This window comes from Protopterus annectens, chromosome 17.part0 (assembly GCF_019279795.1).
Source record: "Protopterus annectens isolate FY-2018-M chromosome 17.part0, PAN1.0, whole genome shotgun sequence".
Taxonomy (NCBI): domain Eukaryota; kingdom Metazoa; phylum Chordata; order Ceratodontiformes; family Protopteridae; genus Protopterus; species Protopterus annectens.
The window spans coordinates 437,188,753-437,207,743 of NC_056751.1; the positions used below are offsets into that span (position 1 = coordinate 437,188,753).

Below are 18,991 nucleotides of genomic sequence, written 5' to 3' on the forward strand. Positions count from 1 at the left end.
GGTAAGTGTGCAATAGTTACCGACCTTAGGGTTAGGGTGCAGGTTAAGGTAAGTGCATAGATGGTGGTATATGCAAGATTTAGTGTAGGGCTAGAAGTAGGGTTTAGTTTAGGGTTAGAAGTAGAGTTTTGGTTAGTGTATGTATGTGTTTATTTAGTTATTTGGGTAGGTAGTATGTAGCGGGCGGTGGGGTGGGACAGCTATGACAGAGCTTTTAAATTTTGCGGTTTAGGGCGTTCGATGTATTCGCGGTTCGTGGAATATGTGTCGGTGTTTATGTTTTCGGTTGCTAGGGCTTTCGAGCTTTCAATATAGACCCTGCTCTTTTGTGAAAATGTTTAGTTTTTATTTTATGACTAAACGTGGTATTTCCCCTTAAAGATGGACAATATTTTTCACAATATTGGAAGTTTACAGTTAGGGACCACTGTGTTTAGCTTAGGGTTTATTTTTTGATTTTGGGTTAGATTTTTTTTCTTGAGAAATATTTACTGCTTGTGAACACTTGTAATTATTTGTGTGTGATTAAGTATCAGAAATTCTATTTGAACGATATAATATGCTAGTAAAGACTTTTATGCTTGAGTACACTTCATGACAACTTATTTGATAAGTCTTCTGTCAGTGTCATTGAGATATTGCTTCTTTCTTTGTGTTATTTTGCTTTTACAGTGAAAAAGGGAATGGTTTGAAGTATCTGAAGTGTGTCTGTGCTGCTTGTGAACACTTGTCTTTTTTTTTTTTTTTTAAACGAGACATCTTTATTAAATTATCACTTATGATATAGGCAGTCATACGTTTATATAAATGAAAACAAACCATATTGACATAATCTTATTTGCAAGCATTATACACCACAAACCATATTGACATAATTTTAGTTGCAGACATTATACATGACTTATAATTTACCCAATAATTGTCCATCAAACATTACATAGCTCATTTAAGTCCTACCTTCTTTTAAAACTCATTCCTCCCCTGTATGTATTGTTCCCACATTTCCCATCTTTCTTTATGAAGTTTGCTCCCACCCTTTTCCAAATATCCCAACCCCAGCTGCTCCACCTCTGTCTTCTGTCAGTATATTCAGTACCGCTAGTACAGTTCACCTGGATCTTGACCACTATCCTCCATCAATTGTGCCTTTGGCAGCCACCACAGTTAGACTCAACAAGCCCCCCCCCCCCCATGTCCATGCAACTACAATCCTGAAAAATCCCCTCACTAGATACACATATTTGCTCATCTAGTATCCCTGACTCAGCAGCCCACAGGGAATCTTCAAAGTCTGCCAACCCATTAGACACCCAGGTTCCCAATTACCTACTTCCTCTCCATCACTCCTCCAACACCCACTGTCCACCTGAAGAAAATCTTTCTGGAGTCCCATGTAAACATTTCCAAGCAAAATTCCCAAATCTTCCAGCCTTTTCCACACACCTGGGAGAGAGACATAATCTCCACATTGTTTCTTTGTTTATTGCTTATCCAAGCCGTCTTTCCAATCCCTTCTAACCTCCTTTGATTGAGTCTTATGGATATCATGTAATATTTTGTACGCTTTACCAATTATTCCTTTTTTGAACGGCAGCTTCTGTTCTAGAGTCTACTAACAACTCTACCATTGCTGGTCTTTCATTTAGGATCACTCCCATTTCTTTCTATTTGCCTGTACTCTGATATCAATCCTTGATAGGGAAAGAAATCCGTAACTTGCAGTCCCAATAAAGTCTTGTCTTGTCATTCTATTACAGTATTTTAAGAAGAGGGAGGAGCATAGGGTGACGTACAAGAGTGGAGGAAGATGCACACAGGTGGATTATATCCTATGTAGGAGGGCCAGTCTGAAGGAGATTGGTGACTGTAAAGTGGTGGCAGGGGAAAGTGTAGTTAAGCAGCATAGAATGGTGGTCTGTAGGATGATGGTGATCAAGAAGAGGAGGAGGAGTGTGAAAGCAGTGCCAAGGATTAAATGGTGGAAGTTAAAAAAGGGTGATTGTAAAGTGGAGTTTATGGAAGAGTTAAGACAGGCACTGGGAAGCAGTGGAGAGTTACCGAATAGCTGGGTAACTACAGCAGAACTAGTAAGGGAGACTGCTAGAAAGGTGCTTGGTGTGACATCTGGACAGAGGAAGGAGGACAAGGAGACCTGGTGGTGGAATGAGGAAGTACAGCAGAGTATACAGAGGAAGAGGCTGGCGAAGAAGAAGTGGGATTGTCAAAGAGATGAAGAAAGTAGACATGAGTATAAGGAGATGAGGCGCATGGTAAAGAGAGAGGTGGCAAAAGCTAAGGATAAGGCCTATGGAGAGTTGTATGAGAGATTGGACACTAAAGAGGGAGAAAAGGACCTGTACCGATTGGCTAGACAGAGGGACAGAGCTGGGAAAGATGTGCTGCAAGTAAGGGTGATAAAGGATAGTGAGGGAAAGGTACTCACAAGAGAGGAGAGTGTGTTGAGTAGATGGAAAGAGTATTTTGAGAGGCTGATGAATGAAGAGAATGATGTGGGGATAGTGAATCAGGAAGTGAAACAGATTAGCAAGGAGGAAGTAAGGACAGCTATGAAGAGGGTGAAGAATGGAAAGGCTGTTGGCCCAGATGACATCCCAATGGAAGCATGGAGGTGCTTAGGAGAAATGGCAGTGGAATTTTTAACTAGATTGTTTAATGAAATTTTGGAAAGTCAGAGGATGCCTGAGGAGTGGAGAAAAAGTGTTTTGGTACCTATCTTTAAGTATAAGGGTGATGTGCAGAGCTGCAGTAACTACAGAGGGATAAAATTGATCAGTCACAGCTTGAAGTTATGGGAGAGAGTAGTAGAAGCTAGTTTAAGAAGGGAGGTGATGATTAGTGATCAGCAGTATGGTTTCATGCCAGGAAAGAGAACTACAGATGTGATGTTTGCTCTGAGGGTGTTATTGGAGAAATACAGAGAAGGTCAGAAGGAGTTGCGTTGTGTCTGTGTAGACTTGGAGAAAGCATATGACAGGGTGCCTAGAGAAGAGTTGTGGTATTGTATGAGGAAGTCGGGAGTGGCAGAGAAGTATGTAAGAGTGGTACAGGATATGTACGAGGATAGTGTGACAGTGGTGAGGACTGCAGTGGGAGTGACAGATCCGTTCAAGGTGGAGGTGGGATTACATCAAGGATCAGCGTTGAGTCCTTTCTTATTTGCAGTGGTGATGGACAGGTTGACCGATGAGATCAGACAGGAGGCCCCGTGGACTATGATGTTTGCAGATGATACTGTGATCTGTAGTGAGAGTAGGAATCAGGTTGAGGAGACTCTGGAGAGGTGGAGATATGCTCTAGAGAGCAGAGGACTGAAGGTCAACAGGGTTAAGACAGAATATATGTGTGTAAATGAGAGGGAGGGTAGAGGAATGGTGAGGATGCAGGGAGTAGAGTTGGTAAAGGTGGACAAGTTTATGTACTTGGGATCAACAGTTCAGAGTAATGGTGAATGTGGAAGAGAGGTGAAGAAGAGAGTACAGGCAGGGTGGAATGGGTGGAGAAAAGTGTCAGGAGTGATTTGTGACAGACTGGTACCAGTACGAGTGAAAGAGAAGGTCTACAAGACAGTAGTAAGACCAGCTATGTTATATGGGTTGGAGACAGTGGCATTGACAAAAAGTCAGGAGTCAGAGCTGGATGTGGTAGAGTTAAAGATGTTAAGATTTGCACTCAGTGTGACTAGGATGGATAGGATTAGGAATCCGTATATTAGAGGGTCAGCTCATGTTGGACAGTTTGGAGACGCAGCAAGAGAGACGAGATTGCGTTGGTTTGGACATGTGCTGAGGAGGGATGATGGGTATATTGGGAAAAAGATGCTAAGGATGGAGCTGCCAGGTAAAAGGAAAAGAGGAAGGCCTAAGATAAGGTTTATGGACGTGGTGAGAGAGGACATGCAGGCGGTTGGTGTGACAGAGCAAGATGCAGAGGATAGGAAGAAATGGAAAGAGATGATCCGCTGTGGCGACCCCTAACGGGAAAAGCCGAAAGATGATGATGATGACTCTAGTTACTTGCTCCCAATACCTTGGTTTCTTTGCCAATTTTCTCCAGTAAATTCCAGCTCCCTCTTGCCTGCTGTCTGTACCCCTAATTGCAGTCATCCCTATCGGCAGAACATATTTTCTCTATTCCTATGTTGGCATAGTTCTTAGAATACTTTCTGCTGCTTTATGAATATAATATTCTGTATGATTATTGTTGTTCTTCTTAAAGGTCTGCATCAAAAGTCCCAATTTCTCCTTGTTTCTTGAGCTTTTCCCATTTCATCATCATCCCTTTTAATTATAATTTTCTACTTGTGTTATGTATAGAAGCCTTGACTGTGTAGCTCTGAAATACCCTTTCAAATTGGGTAATCCCAATCTGTTTTTTTCTTCTGGAATAATCATCTTATCCCACTTGTCTCTTGCCGTCTTCCCCTCCCAGATAAAGTCCTTCAACTGTTTATTAATTGCTATCCACAGCTTCTCCCCGTGGATAAGACTAGAGGAACTAAAAACAATTTAACTACTTGTATCTTATTATCCATATAACAGAACTTCCAATTTCTCAGTTTTTGTATTATTTTTTGTTCAGCATCTTCCCATGTATCCTAAGCTGCTACATGGGAATCATTTTTAATCCATAGTCCTAAGTACTTCATTTTATCATGTCCCCATAAATATGGATATTACTGAACCAGTTCATGTGTGGGTACATAATTTACAGCTATTGCCTTTGTTTTAGCATCATTAGTTACTGTATGTATTTCGAAAAGATTTGAAACTGTCTTAAAATGATCCGCAAGACTGAAATGTCCTTTTCTGGTTGTATCTATATGCAAATAGAGCCAGTTTTTCTTGACTACCATACCAATTATATCCTTGAATTTCTAAGTCCCTTATTTTCTTTGCCAGGGGTTCTAAATATAATGCAAATAAAGTGGAATGACAACACCCCTGCCTGGTTCTTTTGATCAAGCAGAAATTATCAGAGAGGAACCCACCCACTTGAATTTTCACCTCTGGTCACTCATATAACCTCCTAATCAACCTTATAATTTTATCAGAGAATGCAAATGCTTCCATTGCCCTGCTCATAAAGTCCCAACTTACTCTGTCAGATACTTTCTCTGCATCTAGACCCACCAGCAACAGTGGTATTTTCGTACATTCTGTTTCCTTCTGGATCATCAGTGTTCTGTTAATGTTGCCTCCCCTCCACAAAACCACACAAGTCTGTATCCATAAATTTTGGCATCACTTTTGCCCTTCTTTTAGCCATTAAAGATTTAAATACTTTATAATCATGGTTTAGTATTGAAATGGGTCTGTATGAAATTGGATCTGATGGGTCTCTACCTGCTGTAGGTATTAAAGCTACCACCCCTTTCTTCTAGGATGTTGGTACTTCTCCACCTCTTAAAATACTGTTAAACAAAACCTTCCAGATCTTTATCAGTTTCTCCCTCCTAGCTTAACAAACTTCCACAGGAATACCATCTGTTCCTGGGGACTGCTTTGTGTATTGGTTATACATCACCATTTTTATCTCCTCTCCTCCTATCATGTTAGTAATTAAGCCTCATCTGCCTCTAACCTGGGCATATTTAATTCTTCTGTAAACATTTCTATTTGTATCTTTTCTTGATTTCCATATTTCTCTACTTTATACAGACTTTTGTAGGATTTTCAAAATATTCCTAATACCTCTACAGGATCTCTTATAATCTTCCTTGTTGTAGGCTCCGTAAGTTTGACAACAGCCCTTTCTACTTTCTGTTGCTTGAGTCATTGTGCTAAAAGTTTTTTGTGCTCTAGAGTCATCAACAAGTAGTTGTTTTAATACCTCACCTAAATGTATGATTTGTGACATTTGTGAAGTTAATTTAAATACTTGTATACAGCTGCTAGAATCATATACTGTCTATATAACTTACCACTATGGAAGTTGTCTTAGCAGAAAAATATGATTCCTATCCTATAAGTAAATGGGGATGATCCTACGGATGTAATCAATCTGAAATGTAGTTGAACATTATTAAGTTAGACAGCACAAATGCACATACTGTATACTAAGTACCAAGACATGCATGCACTTTGAAAGAGTATTGGATATGCTGAAATCACTATGTATACAGAACAAAGATGGAAAACTTGATTGAAACATAACCTTCACATGATTGCATAGTAACTTAATGTTTCGTATCCTGAATTTATACAAGTATAAATATTATACTGTTAGATATTGAAATGGCTTCAATAGACCACAGTTGAATCTGAGAGGCTGTACCATTGTAAGAGTTTTAACATGAATCAACTCTAAATACTTTTGAATATGAACTTGACAAAGATTGTATTGTTTGTTTAGGAGTATTTATTTTGAATACTCTGTATATTATTACTATGAATATTATATTGGCAGAAATATATGATTCCTACTGTGTTTTGCATTATGCAAATGAATTCAAGCTCTAACACATACTTTATTTGGAGATTATTTAACCTTTGCAAAGCTTTTTACACTTTGTTATGAATGTTTTAAAATTCAGCACATGTCAAACTTAACAAACCAAAAGATGCAGCTAGGTAGTGAGCTTTTAGATGTACATAATAGTGATAGAGATGTTGCTTGGATAGTTGAACTATTCAGGCAAGAGGTATTGTAACTCGCTTTGTTGATTGTTGGATTTATACATAAAAGATTTAAACTTAAAAATTCTATGTTTTTTGGGAATTTGGTGGCTTTTACAAATGTACATATCCTACTAGTATATCAATGTGATATCTTCTCCATTAGCATATTTACATTTTTAAAAGATATGTAAGTATACCTTTGTATAACCCCAGAACTATATTAAAAACATGAAATGTTTGTTGATTAATGTTGTTGGCTTAAACATTAATATTAAAAGGAAAACTGTGTTAAAATACATAACCCACACTTGGTATTCCTTCAAGAAACACACCTTGTAGAGGAAGACAGGAACACACTAAACTCCAATAATTATACTTTTTTGACAATCTCCCAATTTAAACAGAAAAGGAGAGGGGTAGCTATATTATTAAAAATACGTTGCTTGCTCCTAAATGGTAAATACTTATTCTTCGGGAATGTTTTGTCTGGTATTGGTCGAAGTAAATAGGAAAATGTTTATACTAGCAAATATATATTGGATCCAGGGAGTTGGAATAAAAACAGTAAACCAGCATCTTGAGGAAATAATACACCTTACAAAAGGTAGTTTAATACTGGTGGGAGATTTTAATTCTATTATGGATGAACAAGATGTTAACACAAAATGTAAAAGAAAAAAATCTTCCACATCAAGAGCTCCAAGAAAATTTATAGACACAGCAGTTATTAAAGAAATTAATATATTTGCTGATTCTAACTCATTATTTTTTACCTTTTATTCACATAGGAATAAAACTAACTCTAGTATAGATAGAGTATACATATCAAATGACTTAATAACAAAATTAGAAGGGTTTAAAGTTATAACCTCCCCCTTATTAGAAGGGTTTAAAGTTATAACCTCCCCCTTATCGGACCACAACACATTAATATTTGAAATGGAACCTGACCCTATGCAATCATTATCCATCACTAGAATACCATCATGTATATAACAAAATTAGCTGACTTTAAAGAATTTTATACAAATGAAATAAAAACTTTTCTTGAAATAAATACAACTAAAGATATATCAGAAATTTACATGTGGGACTCCCTAAAATCATATATTTATGGTAGGGTACTATCATGGTATATTAATAAAAGGAAAACGTGGAATAAAGACATGATGCACCTACAAAATAAAGTGGATAAATTCAAATTGGAAATACAAAAAGGAAATTCTGATTTAATGCCAGAATTGGTTCAAATTAATAACAAATACACTGAAATACTTCATTTTAAAACTATGATTAATCTAGAAAAAATCAAATTAAATTCATGTTCTATGAATCCTGCTAATCAAAAACAATTAGCAAACAGAACTAAAAACAATCCATTAAATCTAAGCAAATAAATTTTTAACCTGTATACTAAGAATAAAGTTACTGATTTAAATAACATATTAGATGCCTTTAGACACCATTATAATCCACTTAATTCTACTAATCCCTTGATCTTTTCAGTAGCTAAGATTAAAAATATTCTCAATAAAAATATATGTATTAGATTAACACACAAAAAAATAGAAAATATTAACAAAAACTTTTACTACGGCAGAACTTGAATCACAAATTAGTACGCTTAAAGCAAACAAACAAAGCTGCTGGACCAGATAATATAGTACCAGAAATATTTAAATTAATGACAAGACAGTCTTTATCCCTACTTCTAAAAGTATACACTACAGTTAAAAAAGACATAATTATACCCCCATCTTGGAAATATTCATTAATATCCCCAATAAGAAAACCAGATAAAGATAAAATACTTTGTACTGGATGGCGCAGTGCTGCAGCGGTAGCATTGTCGCCTCACAGCAAGAGGTTCTCCGGTTCGATTCTCGGCTGGGGTGCCTTCTGTGTGGAGTCTGCATGTCCTCCCTGCATTCGTGTGGGTTTCCTCCAGGTGCTCCGGTTTCCTCCCACGTTACAAAAGACATGCATCTGGAGCCTTTCTCCCTGGGCCTCCGCTAAAAATTGGCTTTGTTCCAAGTCGGACTTTCCCAGTTAACAAATGCTAAATAAATAGATATTATAGACCCATAACATTACTAAACATAGACTATAAAATGTTTATGGCAATCTTTGCAGATATAATTAAACACTTATTTGCCTTATTAATACATGAAGATCAAATGAGTTTTATAAAAGGAAGAAATACCTATGATATTAATGGAATAATATGAATTAATCATAATAAACTATGAAATATACATATGACTATAGTCTGTCTAGATATAGACAGCACTTTTGACTCTGTTAATTGGAACCATCTGTTTTTAGTTTTGGAGGAATATAACTTTCCTGTGGGTTTTTCAGCTCTTATAAAATCTCTATGAAAATATCCAAGTTTATGTCAAATTAGGATCTCCTAGATCAGGACCTATTAATATTATGAAATGAAATAAATAAAATATTATGAAATGAAATAAATAAGGCTGCCCCCTATCACCTCTGTTATTTGCGCTTTTGATAGAACCTTTTGCAAACAGCGTCACATCAAACACTAAAATTAAAGTTATAGAAATTGCTAGAACATTAAACTTAAAACTTCAGATGTTTGCAGATGACATACTTTTGACACTAGCTGATACTAATTATTCCCTATGAGCCTTATTTCAGTATTTATATTTCAAAACATCTCTGGGTTACAGTTCCATGAAATTGAAACATATTTTTACTTACAAATAGGAAAAGAAATCAAATAAATAAAAAAATCATTAAATATGTTGTAATAGATGGCAGACTTCAGTATCTGGGTATCCATTTATCAGATGATTTACAATATATAATTTTGTTTAATTACAATTCGATATTGGACAAGATAGAATTAATGATAAACAATTGTAATAAATACATATTTACAATGGAAGATAGGATATATCTGATGAAAGCAATATTTTTTTCCAAGTTATTATACCTCATACAGGTTATCCCCCCCCCTCCAAACAGCTTATACAGAAATATAACAAAAAGATTTTAAATTTCCTATGGTATCCAAACAAACCCAGAATAGCACTAAATAACCATGCAATGAACTGGGAGGACTGGGGAATAAATTTACCAGATATATATAGACTTGCATACTTTCTTCTATAGTTAAAAGTATAATACTATGGTTAAATCCTTCTTGCACATCTATATGAAAACAATTAGATGAACAGATTTAGCTAGACGCTGTACAAAATCAAATACAGAAACGTTTATCCATATTATACAATCCATTATATTGGATGCTTAAAGGCTGTATACTAGAAAACAAAGCCATTATAATTCCATCTAATTATATAAACCTTACAATATTGACTTTAAAAAAATTGTCACTAATGATCCTAGCATTAACTCTTGGCTCTTCTCTCTTTTTCCTATTGCATTTACATCCAATAACCTGGAAACATTGCAGATTCATAGGATGAATATATTAAAACAAGGGGAACTATTATTTTGGAATCAATTGATAGATCAGGACAAAATCCTATATATTAATTAAATAATAAATGCATTTATTATAGATAAAAATATGTGGTTGTCCTTGCAATCTTTAAGACAATAGATTGTAAATAAAATAGAAGCAATGCAATTATCTGTCAGACAGAATGCACCTACATTTATTGAATATGTTCTAATTATTATTAATCAACACTTCCAAGGTAACAGCTATTCGTCAAATATTTATAAAGTCTTAAAAAAACAAAAATGTACTCTCAAAAATCATATTAGAATTACTTTGCATCCGTAAATGGCCATCTACCAACACAGGAAGATAAAGAATCTATACTGAAATCTTCAAAACACACTATATTGTCAGTTCAATGGTATTTATTTACTTGGAGATTTTTACATAGGAGTTTTTTTTTACTCCACATAAGTTAGCTTTAATGTTTGCCAATGAAATATGTTGGAGATGTGAAATAAAATTAAAGACTGACTGGCAGCATGTTTTCTATAGTTGTACATGTCTTAAAGAGTACTGGAATAACAATTATTTTTTCAGATTATTTTTAATGGCAATCTTCATTTAACTAAATCTCTAGTTTTTTTTTTTTTTTTTTTTTTTTTTTTTAACTCCCCTATGCCCAAATGTGTTCCTAAAATAATATTTAATTCTTTGAACTGCTCGCTATTGCTCGTAAGATTATCACTATTTATTGGGAAAATGCAACTTTGCTATCATTCAAGGAATTAAAAAAAAACTTGCTTTGACAGTTAGATGAATGGAAATTTCTACTTGAAAGAATAGAAACAACAGAATTACCACATATTACAATAACTGGCAGACCGTAATGGAGATACTGGAGAAGAATGATATGCATATACTTCGATATAAAACTTTTTTACAGCAATGTAAAAAGTATTATTTGTTTTGCATAGGCACTGTTGTAAATATATATATTTTTAAGGACTTGATGTTATATTGTTACTTATTGTGTTATATTTTTGTTTTCTCTTATTATGGTTAAATATTTCTGTTGTAATCAAAACATATTTCTTTTTGTTTTGTTTTTCATGCACAATTAAATGAATTACAAAACATTTTAAAGTAAAAAAAAAAACAGTTGCTTAACAGCAGTCTTTCTAAACTCATGCGTATTATCCAGGTAATCCATTATTTTCTGTTTAGCATTCTGCAGTGCTCCTCCTCTTGTTCTGTGAGGTTCCCCTATTCTGTAATACTTTAACATTTGTCAGTCACTCTAAATAATTATTGATTCTTCTTAACTATACCTCCCTTTCTTTTATTTCTAACTTATCTTTTTAAATACCACTTTAATTTTATCCCACTCCCTAGCTATATTTTCAGAAAAAAAATTATATATTCTCTAATAGCTCCTGAATAATTTCCACTTCCCATTCCTTAAATTCCTTTCTTTTCAACAGATAGATGGGAAAGACCAGTGTCTCATTTTCATTTCATTACCCTGTGTTTTTATTTTAGTTATTACCGGTGCATGATCTGAAATAGTTATTGGGTTGTATCAGTACTATCAATTAAATGCAAATGTTCCTGTGAAATGTAAAGTGTGTGTAGCTTAGCCCATTTTTTTATCCAGAAGAATAATATGCAAATTCACTCTTAACTCCTACTAGTGAATTCACATCTTCCATGCCAAATATTTTAATAAATTTCTTCAAATATCTACCCTCCTTTGTTATATTTCCCTTCTGCCCCCCCAAGACAGATTTTCACTGCTGCAAATCAAATTCCAGTCCCTACCTATAAGTAATATTCCTTGCTGAAAGCTGGTTATTTCTCCTAGAACTTTCTTTAGTTCCATTACAACAGTATTAGGTCAACTATAAATACATGCCAGTGTAATCCTCCTCCCTTGCCAGTAAACCCATAGTACTACAAATCTACCATTATTATATTTTTATCCTCTTCTGTCATTGTTGGAGCTTATCTTGCAATTAATACAAGTTCTCCTCTTTTCCTTTGTCACAGGTATTCTGTTGAATAACATCCTGAAAACCTTTCTTTAGTAAATTCACGCACTCATTTCTTTCCGAGTGTTCCTCTTGTAGCATAGCTATTTGCATGCTGCATTTTTAATACAGGTCACTATTCTTTCTTTTTTGTGCTTATCTGTCAGACCATTGACATTTAAAGACATTTCAGAAAGGACTGTTGTGTTAAAACGTTATTATTTCCACCTTTTATGTACAACAGCTTTTTTGTTAAGTGTCTAGTTCAGCTTTTGCGTTTCATGCATACACTGTCAGGTTGATCTTTTATATAGCAGTTTCTTGTCATATCCATTTCAGTCTGTCTCATCTTACAAAGCTTTTTGTTTTACTGAAAGCCCTGGTACAAAAAAGACCCACGGTCCCAATAGCCCCATGAAACCTATTAACTTAATCCTAACACACAAAACTACTTACATCTTCATATATTGAAGTTTTACCCTCCTAATCGGAACATGTCCCAAACTGAAAGCCACACTCACGGATTTGGGTTAACCTAAGAGAAAGGTTATTCATGCTAAGAAGCGTGGTACAGCCTGTGCGTCTACCAAGGACTGTCTGGTATTGTCTTATCTTTATAGCTCTCCCAGCTGGGAAAACACTTGAATGCTTTCAGAAAACATTATCTCCTAGCCATTTGTCTTTATCAGATTGTCTCCATGGAGACATGAGGACCAGACACATAGTTGCTACTAAGCATGCATTTATTTGCTAGAAAAAAAGCTTTATAGTATTCAATGTTCTTTTTTATTTACTTGCTTTCTCTTAAAACTTGTTAGTAGGTCAATCTAAGGGCCTTAATCCAGTCATTCTCCTATGGAAGAATGAAAAAAAGTGCATACATTTTTTTGTCGAGCTCTTTTGACCAGACTGTTTTTCTTTTTTTTTCCATTAGAGTGCCTACATTTCATAAAACTGAGCGAGGAGAAAGAGATAAGAAGGGCGAAAGGAAAAAAAAAAGGAGCACCTGTTTACGTTAGTGTCCCCATTACACTTAAAAATAACTGAGAAAACTTTACTTCATAGCATGCAAAAAAATCATGCACTATAAAACTATTACTTTTAAGAAAAAAAAATTGTTTTACTTGCAGTTAACTTTCTCTCTCCTCTTCCCCCTCCTAAGTATTTTTTACAAATATTAATGACATGAAGTAGGGCATATGCTTGTCTCCTACAAATTTAAGAAAGTCAAAAAAGTCCGGTATCTCCACGTTTTCTTGTTCTGTCATGTTTCCTAAATATAATTATTACTTTGTAATCCCGCATTTTTTTCAACTTCCAAGTTACTGATTTTATTCCTGTTTATCTTCTCCTACCAAATCCTGTCTCATTTCCAACATAGTCACAATTATTCTAGTCAACCCTTGTACTTTTTTCCTTCTCTCAAGCATTTTCCATTGAGACATTGGAAAAGGGTTTACTAGCACAGGCTCTCTGTGGTCTTTATTACCAGAACAATAATAATCTTCTGTTTCACAGCTTACTTTTTGTTGGACAAACGTTTGCATTTCCTCCTTAGCATGTATGGCATCAAAAAATAATTTGTGTCTCCAGAAAAAAAAATATTTTGAAGACGACTAGGTACAGAAATTTGAATCTCACTCCTACTTCTCGACATTCCCCGGATAGTGGGATATATTTACTCATCTTCTGCCTGATGTACAGTGGGTAATCATTCTCCACAAACACTTTGCTGTCTCCCACTTTTTAGTACTTGTCCTTCTGCCACCGTTTTTGCAGAATCAACTCCTTCTACTTGTAGGATTGCACCTTTATTATTAAAGGCTAGGCTACTTTCTCATAGCCAGGTTTAGAGCATACACACAATGTGTCCTTTCAGTTAATATCTCATTTTGTGGAATACCAGTCCAGTTGCTTATTTGTGCTTTCATAAAATTAATATAGTATGTTCCTTCCAGCTTCTCTGGTACAGCAGAAAGTCTTAGTTTTTTTCTAAGTGCTCTGTCCTCTAATTCTTTTATTTTATTTAAACATCTGTGTTTTAGTATTCAACTAGCCTTTTCTTCATTTTTTTTTTTTTACATTTTTTCACCTCATTTGAATGTCTGTTGAAAGCTTCTTCCATTTTTTTTTCCAGCCTTTTGTTATTTGAGTTGATTTTTTTTGAGTGTTTTGTTTATTTTAATCGGGTCTGTGTGCAGTTGTTTTAAACTTTCCTCTAGGTTACTGGAAGTCATGTCTGCAGCTTGCACTGCTTTTTGCTGGACAGCTGCAATACTCTTCTCAGTGTTTATTTTTCTCACCTTTTGTAGCTGATTTACTTTCAGGTCCTCTGTATTTCTTTTTTCCTGGCATCTAAACAGTGCACTTACTAGCCAGTTACTAACATTTACACATAAATACAAGTCCACTGGCTTCCTCTGCTGACTTTCTGTTTTCACACTGTGTCGCCATCTTGGAAGTCTATGAACACTTCCTTCTGACCACTTCATTCCAGCAGCTGTAACCAACGTTTAGACTATTTCCTTGGCTGCAACATGGATGATTACTCTAGTCCTGCTAATTATTTTCCTGCTGTAACTAAAAAAATAAACAACACAATAAGGAGCCCTTGTTGCCATCACAGGCTCAGACAGTGCCTCTGCCATTAGTGAGTGAACTTGTATAGGCCAAGCATTTTTCCTGAGACCTGTGACTTCTCCCAGTGTCAAAGCCATCCTCTTTGGCTGTTCTAATGCCTAGTTCAGGAATGGGATAACCATCTCCTTTGCATCTGGGAGGTACTCTGAGGGATGCTTCTTGGGGCACTCATGTGCCATCTCCTAATCTGTCTTCTTCCAGGATGTTGCATGCAAAGAAAAAAAACAAAAGCTTCGACATTGTTCATCTAAAGATATGGTGCCTATTCTTAAACATCATTTTCTTACTTTAGCCAGGAAAATATTACAAACAGTTAATCCTGCTGCTTAAAAGTCCTTACCAGAGGGCAATATTATTAATGAAATTCCTGAGGAGTATTTTTCAAAGGATTCTGCTATAGACCAAAGCAGGGCTTCTTTTCTTACAGATTCCCAAACCCAAATATCTGATTCTGAGGAAAATTGATTCTCCCTACCTCTCTTGGAGGAATTTTCCTTTTCACATACCTTTTTCAGGTAGAATGAGGTGTTTCTGTGGGAACAACTGTGCCCTCTGAAATGAGGATTTATTATGATATGCTACAGGAGGATATACTTCATTCTGCTCTGATCTCTCCTGTTTTACCAGCCGTGGAGGATATGTTTAATGCCTCCAATAATAAACCCCGATTCTCACCCTTCAGATCCTCAAAATTTTGATAGACTTTATGAAGTACCTGAAACTACCATTTTTTTCTCATCTTAGATCATACCCAGGTGCTATTTCTACATTTTTGCAAGCTGGAAACAGACTGCTCATCAGTATAACCCCCCCTTCAACTGTGGTTAAAGAAGGCAAGGTATTGGACAGATTTGTAAGATACATTTCTCTTGTGCTACTTTAGCTTTCCGAATTTTTAACTACAAGCTGCTTATGTGGATGTTTACTCTGTGTTATGGAGATAGTTTATGGGAATAGCCTGCCATACTTCCTGCAGAAGGTAGCTCCCTCCTGAATCCTATTATTTTGAATCTTTCACATGTATCTAAACATGCTTTTGAAGAGCGTGTATAATTGTGCAGATACTATGTCTAGGGCCATTGCAGCAGTTTTAAGAGATGCCTGGGTACGCAACCAAATGCTTGCCAATTTAAGTAAAGTCTGAAATTTTGATCCTGCTTGTTTGGCTCGAATGTTACACATGTCCCCAAGGAATTTGTTAAAAAGGGAGATTAATTCAGGGAGTGTCTTAAGATTTTTCAAGGCTCCCAAATTATCTGTTCCTTTTAATTTACAAAAAGAAACAATCCTTGTCATCCTCTTTCAACCAAAGAGCAAAAATGAGATGGCAGGAGGGGAGCAACAAGAAAAAGGGATTCTTTCAAAGATTTGACAGTGTAATTATTCTGAATGACTGTTTAGTTAGTTAGTTGGTGACATGTTTATTGGGAAAGTCGGACTGGGATGGTGCCCATTTTCAACACTGGCCCTAGAGAAAATCTCCAGAGACATTTAACAAAATTACATAGTGACTACTAAATTTTGTATATTACATAGTTGTGGACATACTTGCATACATACATGACAGCGGTTACATTGAATTACAATTAGTGAAGTATGACTTATTGTATACATGTTTGGTGTTTGCTGCAGAGGAATAGCAAAAAAAAAAAGTTGAACATTGTTACTGCATTACATATAGTGGCAGGCAGTTTTAACTGTGTAGTTCATTTACATTCACATCTGAAAATCAATCAGTAAATTTCATGTAGGTCTAGTTAGTAGGGCAGGGATTAGTTGATATACCCAGTTGAAGAGAGGATAAGAGGTGAGAGGAGTGAATAAGCAAGGGGAGAGAGATATGCTATACAGTGAGAAAGTAAAATAAGGTATGGTAGTCGATGAGGGGAAAAAAAGGGTGACATATATTAGTAGGAGAAAGAGATAGTGATTTGTTGAGAGGAAAGGTGATAGTTAAAGAAGTTAAAATGTATAGCTATGAGTATGGTAGGGGAAAGAAGTTGAAAGTTTTAGATACAGAGGAAGGAGGTATGGGTAATAAGTCAAGTAAATAAGTCTACAAGTTTAGTTATATAATATACACACACATATATGGGTATAGTATGGTCAAAGTGGTTTGATTAGCTAAAGGTCATGCGACTAGGGTTTAGTCAGGAGTATTACATGGGCAAAGCCATTTATTATTGAGGAAGATCCTAAGTAGGTTTTTAAACCAAGCTGGGTCAGCAGTAGTTAAGGAAACCTGTGATATGGTATTTCAAAGTGTATTTTTTAAAACACCTTTATTGAATTATCACTTGTGACATAGGCAAATTTACATTTATACAAAAGTAATCAAACTGTATTAAACTAACATTAACAAACACTATACTTCACATATATTGGAGACATTGCTAGAGTATAGGGAGTCACCGGCAGTGTTGGATTTGGATACTTGTAGTAGGGATTTGTTCAAGGATCAGAGGACTCCAGTACTGATGTAGGGTTGGAGCAGCTGACGAAAAGCAGTTTTTATTTTCAGGTTGGTGTACCAGTCTGTGGGCAGTAAGGAGTTGAGTATAGGTTAGGTAATGGGGTAATTCTAACCAATTAAGTTGTTGTAAGGCAGAGCAGTGGTGAGACTTGTTGGGGAGAGATATTAGCGGATTTAGCATTTTTATGCTAGCAGGTTTCTAGTTTGATCAAATCAGTTTTCTTTAGATTGGTGAAGATAGGGGAGGCATACAGTAGTATAGAGAGTAGGTGAGTTCTGACAATAGCCTGTCTAGTGGTGACCACGAGGAAAGGCTCGAGTCTATACAGAGCACCTGCTTTTGTGTGTTTTTTGATCGACTGGGAAAGGTGTATATCAAATCTCAAATTGTTAATTAACACACCTAGTAATTTTGTTTCATCTACGGTCGATATTACGGTATTATTGAAAGAATGTATTTGCCAGGGAGTTGATGGGTCACTTGATTTAGTGGGGTGAAGTAGCATGAGTTATGTTTTGGATGGATTTCAAAATTAGTTGAAAGTCTGATAACCCGGCGTGACAGCTAGGAATGTCTGTTGCATCCTTGCTTCAAGTTCTTTTAGGGTAGATGCAGTGCAGATGACAGTAGAGTCATCAGCATATTAGACAGTAGAAACTATAGAAGTAGTTGTATGGAGCATATTGGTAAAGGTAGCGAATAGTAGGGGTCCTAGAATTGAACTTTGGGGAAACCCCCATGATAACGGGGAAGAGAGGTTTTGTTGCCACTTGACAGCTTGCTGTGTGTTAGATAAGTTAATGTGGAACCATGGAAATGAAGAAAGGCCGAGTTTTACAGTGGATAGTTCATTAAGTAATTTCAATGAGAAACCGTATCAAAAACTTTGGATAGGTCCAAGAAGATGGAGGATACAAGATTCTTGTAATTTATGTGTAAGTTGATAGTATTGGTAAAGCTGAGAAGGGCTGTTGTGGTACTGTGATTTGGGTGGAAACCATGCTGTCTGCTAGTAAGGTGGTTGTTGGACAAAAGATAGTTTAAGAGCTTCATATGAATACATTTTTGTAAGATTTTGGTTAGGGGGATAAGATTGCTATGGGTCTGTGGTCGGAGAACTTCGTAGAGTTGCCACCTTTGTGCAGAGGAATTATGTAAGATATTTTCCAGACTACAGGAATATATTCAGTTATAGAATGGTTAATGAGAATAGATGCACAGGATAGAATATGGAGTCTGATGCATGTTTTAGAAATTCTGAGGGGAGATTATCAGATGCAAGTATTGTGGTCTTTTGTTTAGAGTAACTTTTTTATGGTATAAGTTTTAACAGGTTTAAATGATAAAGAGCCAGTGGTATCTATGGATGTAGTTGCGGTAGTAGGAGGAGTATCACAGTGTGTCTTAGTATAGTGTTTGTGAAGAAAGAGTTAAATTGTGCTGCTATGCAGTCGTCATTGGTAGATGATGAGGTGGGATTAGAGGATTGGCCTGGTTGTAGGAGTTTATTTATGGAGGACCAACATTTGTAAGGATTGTTGTGGTGCTTTTTTGTGCCACAGTGTGCAGGCTTTATCTTGTAGTTTGAGTACATTTTTTGTGTACTTTGCTAGCCAAGGAGCAAAGTTATATTTTACTGTAGTAGTTTGGCATGGGGTTAATGTCTTTATTATGTTAAGAAAGGTAGTACTGAAGTTGTTGAGTCTTTCGGCTTAGGCTTAGGGGTCGCCACAGCGGAAATCCGGTCCGCTAATGTTTTGGTAGTGGATTTTT

General features: G+C 35.8%; 1 protein-coding gene across 1 annotated transcript in view; it reads left to right on the top strand.

Annotated features, from left to right (window-relative positions):
• The window catches only part of GPATCH2 (G-patch domain containing 2), a 1,961,709-nt gene that overhangs the window by 106,957 nt on the left and 1,835,761 nt on the right, over positions 1–18,991 (top strand). The window lies entirely within an intron of this gene.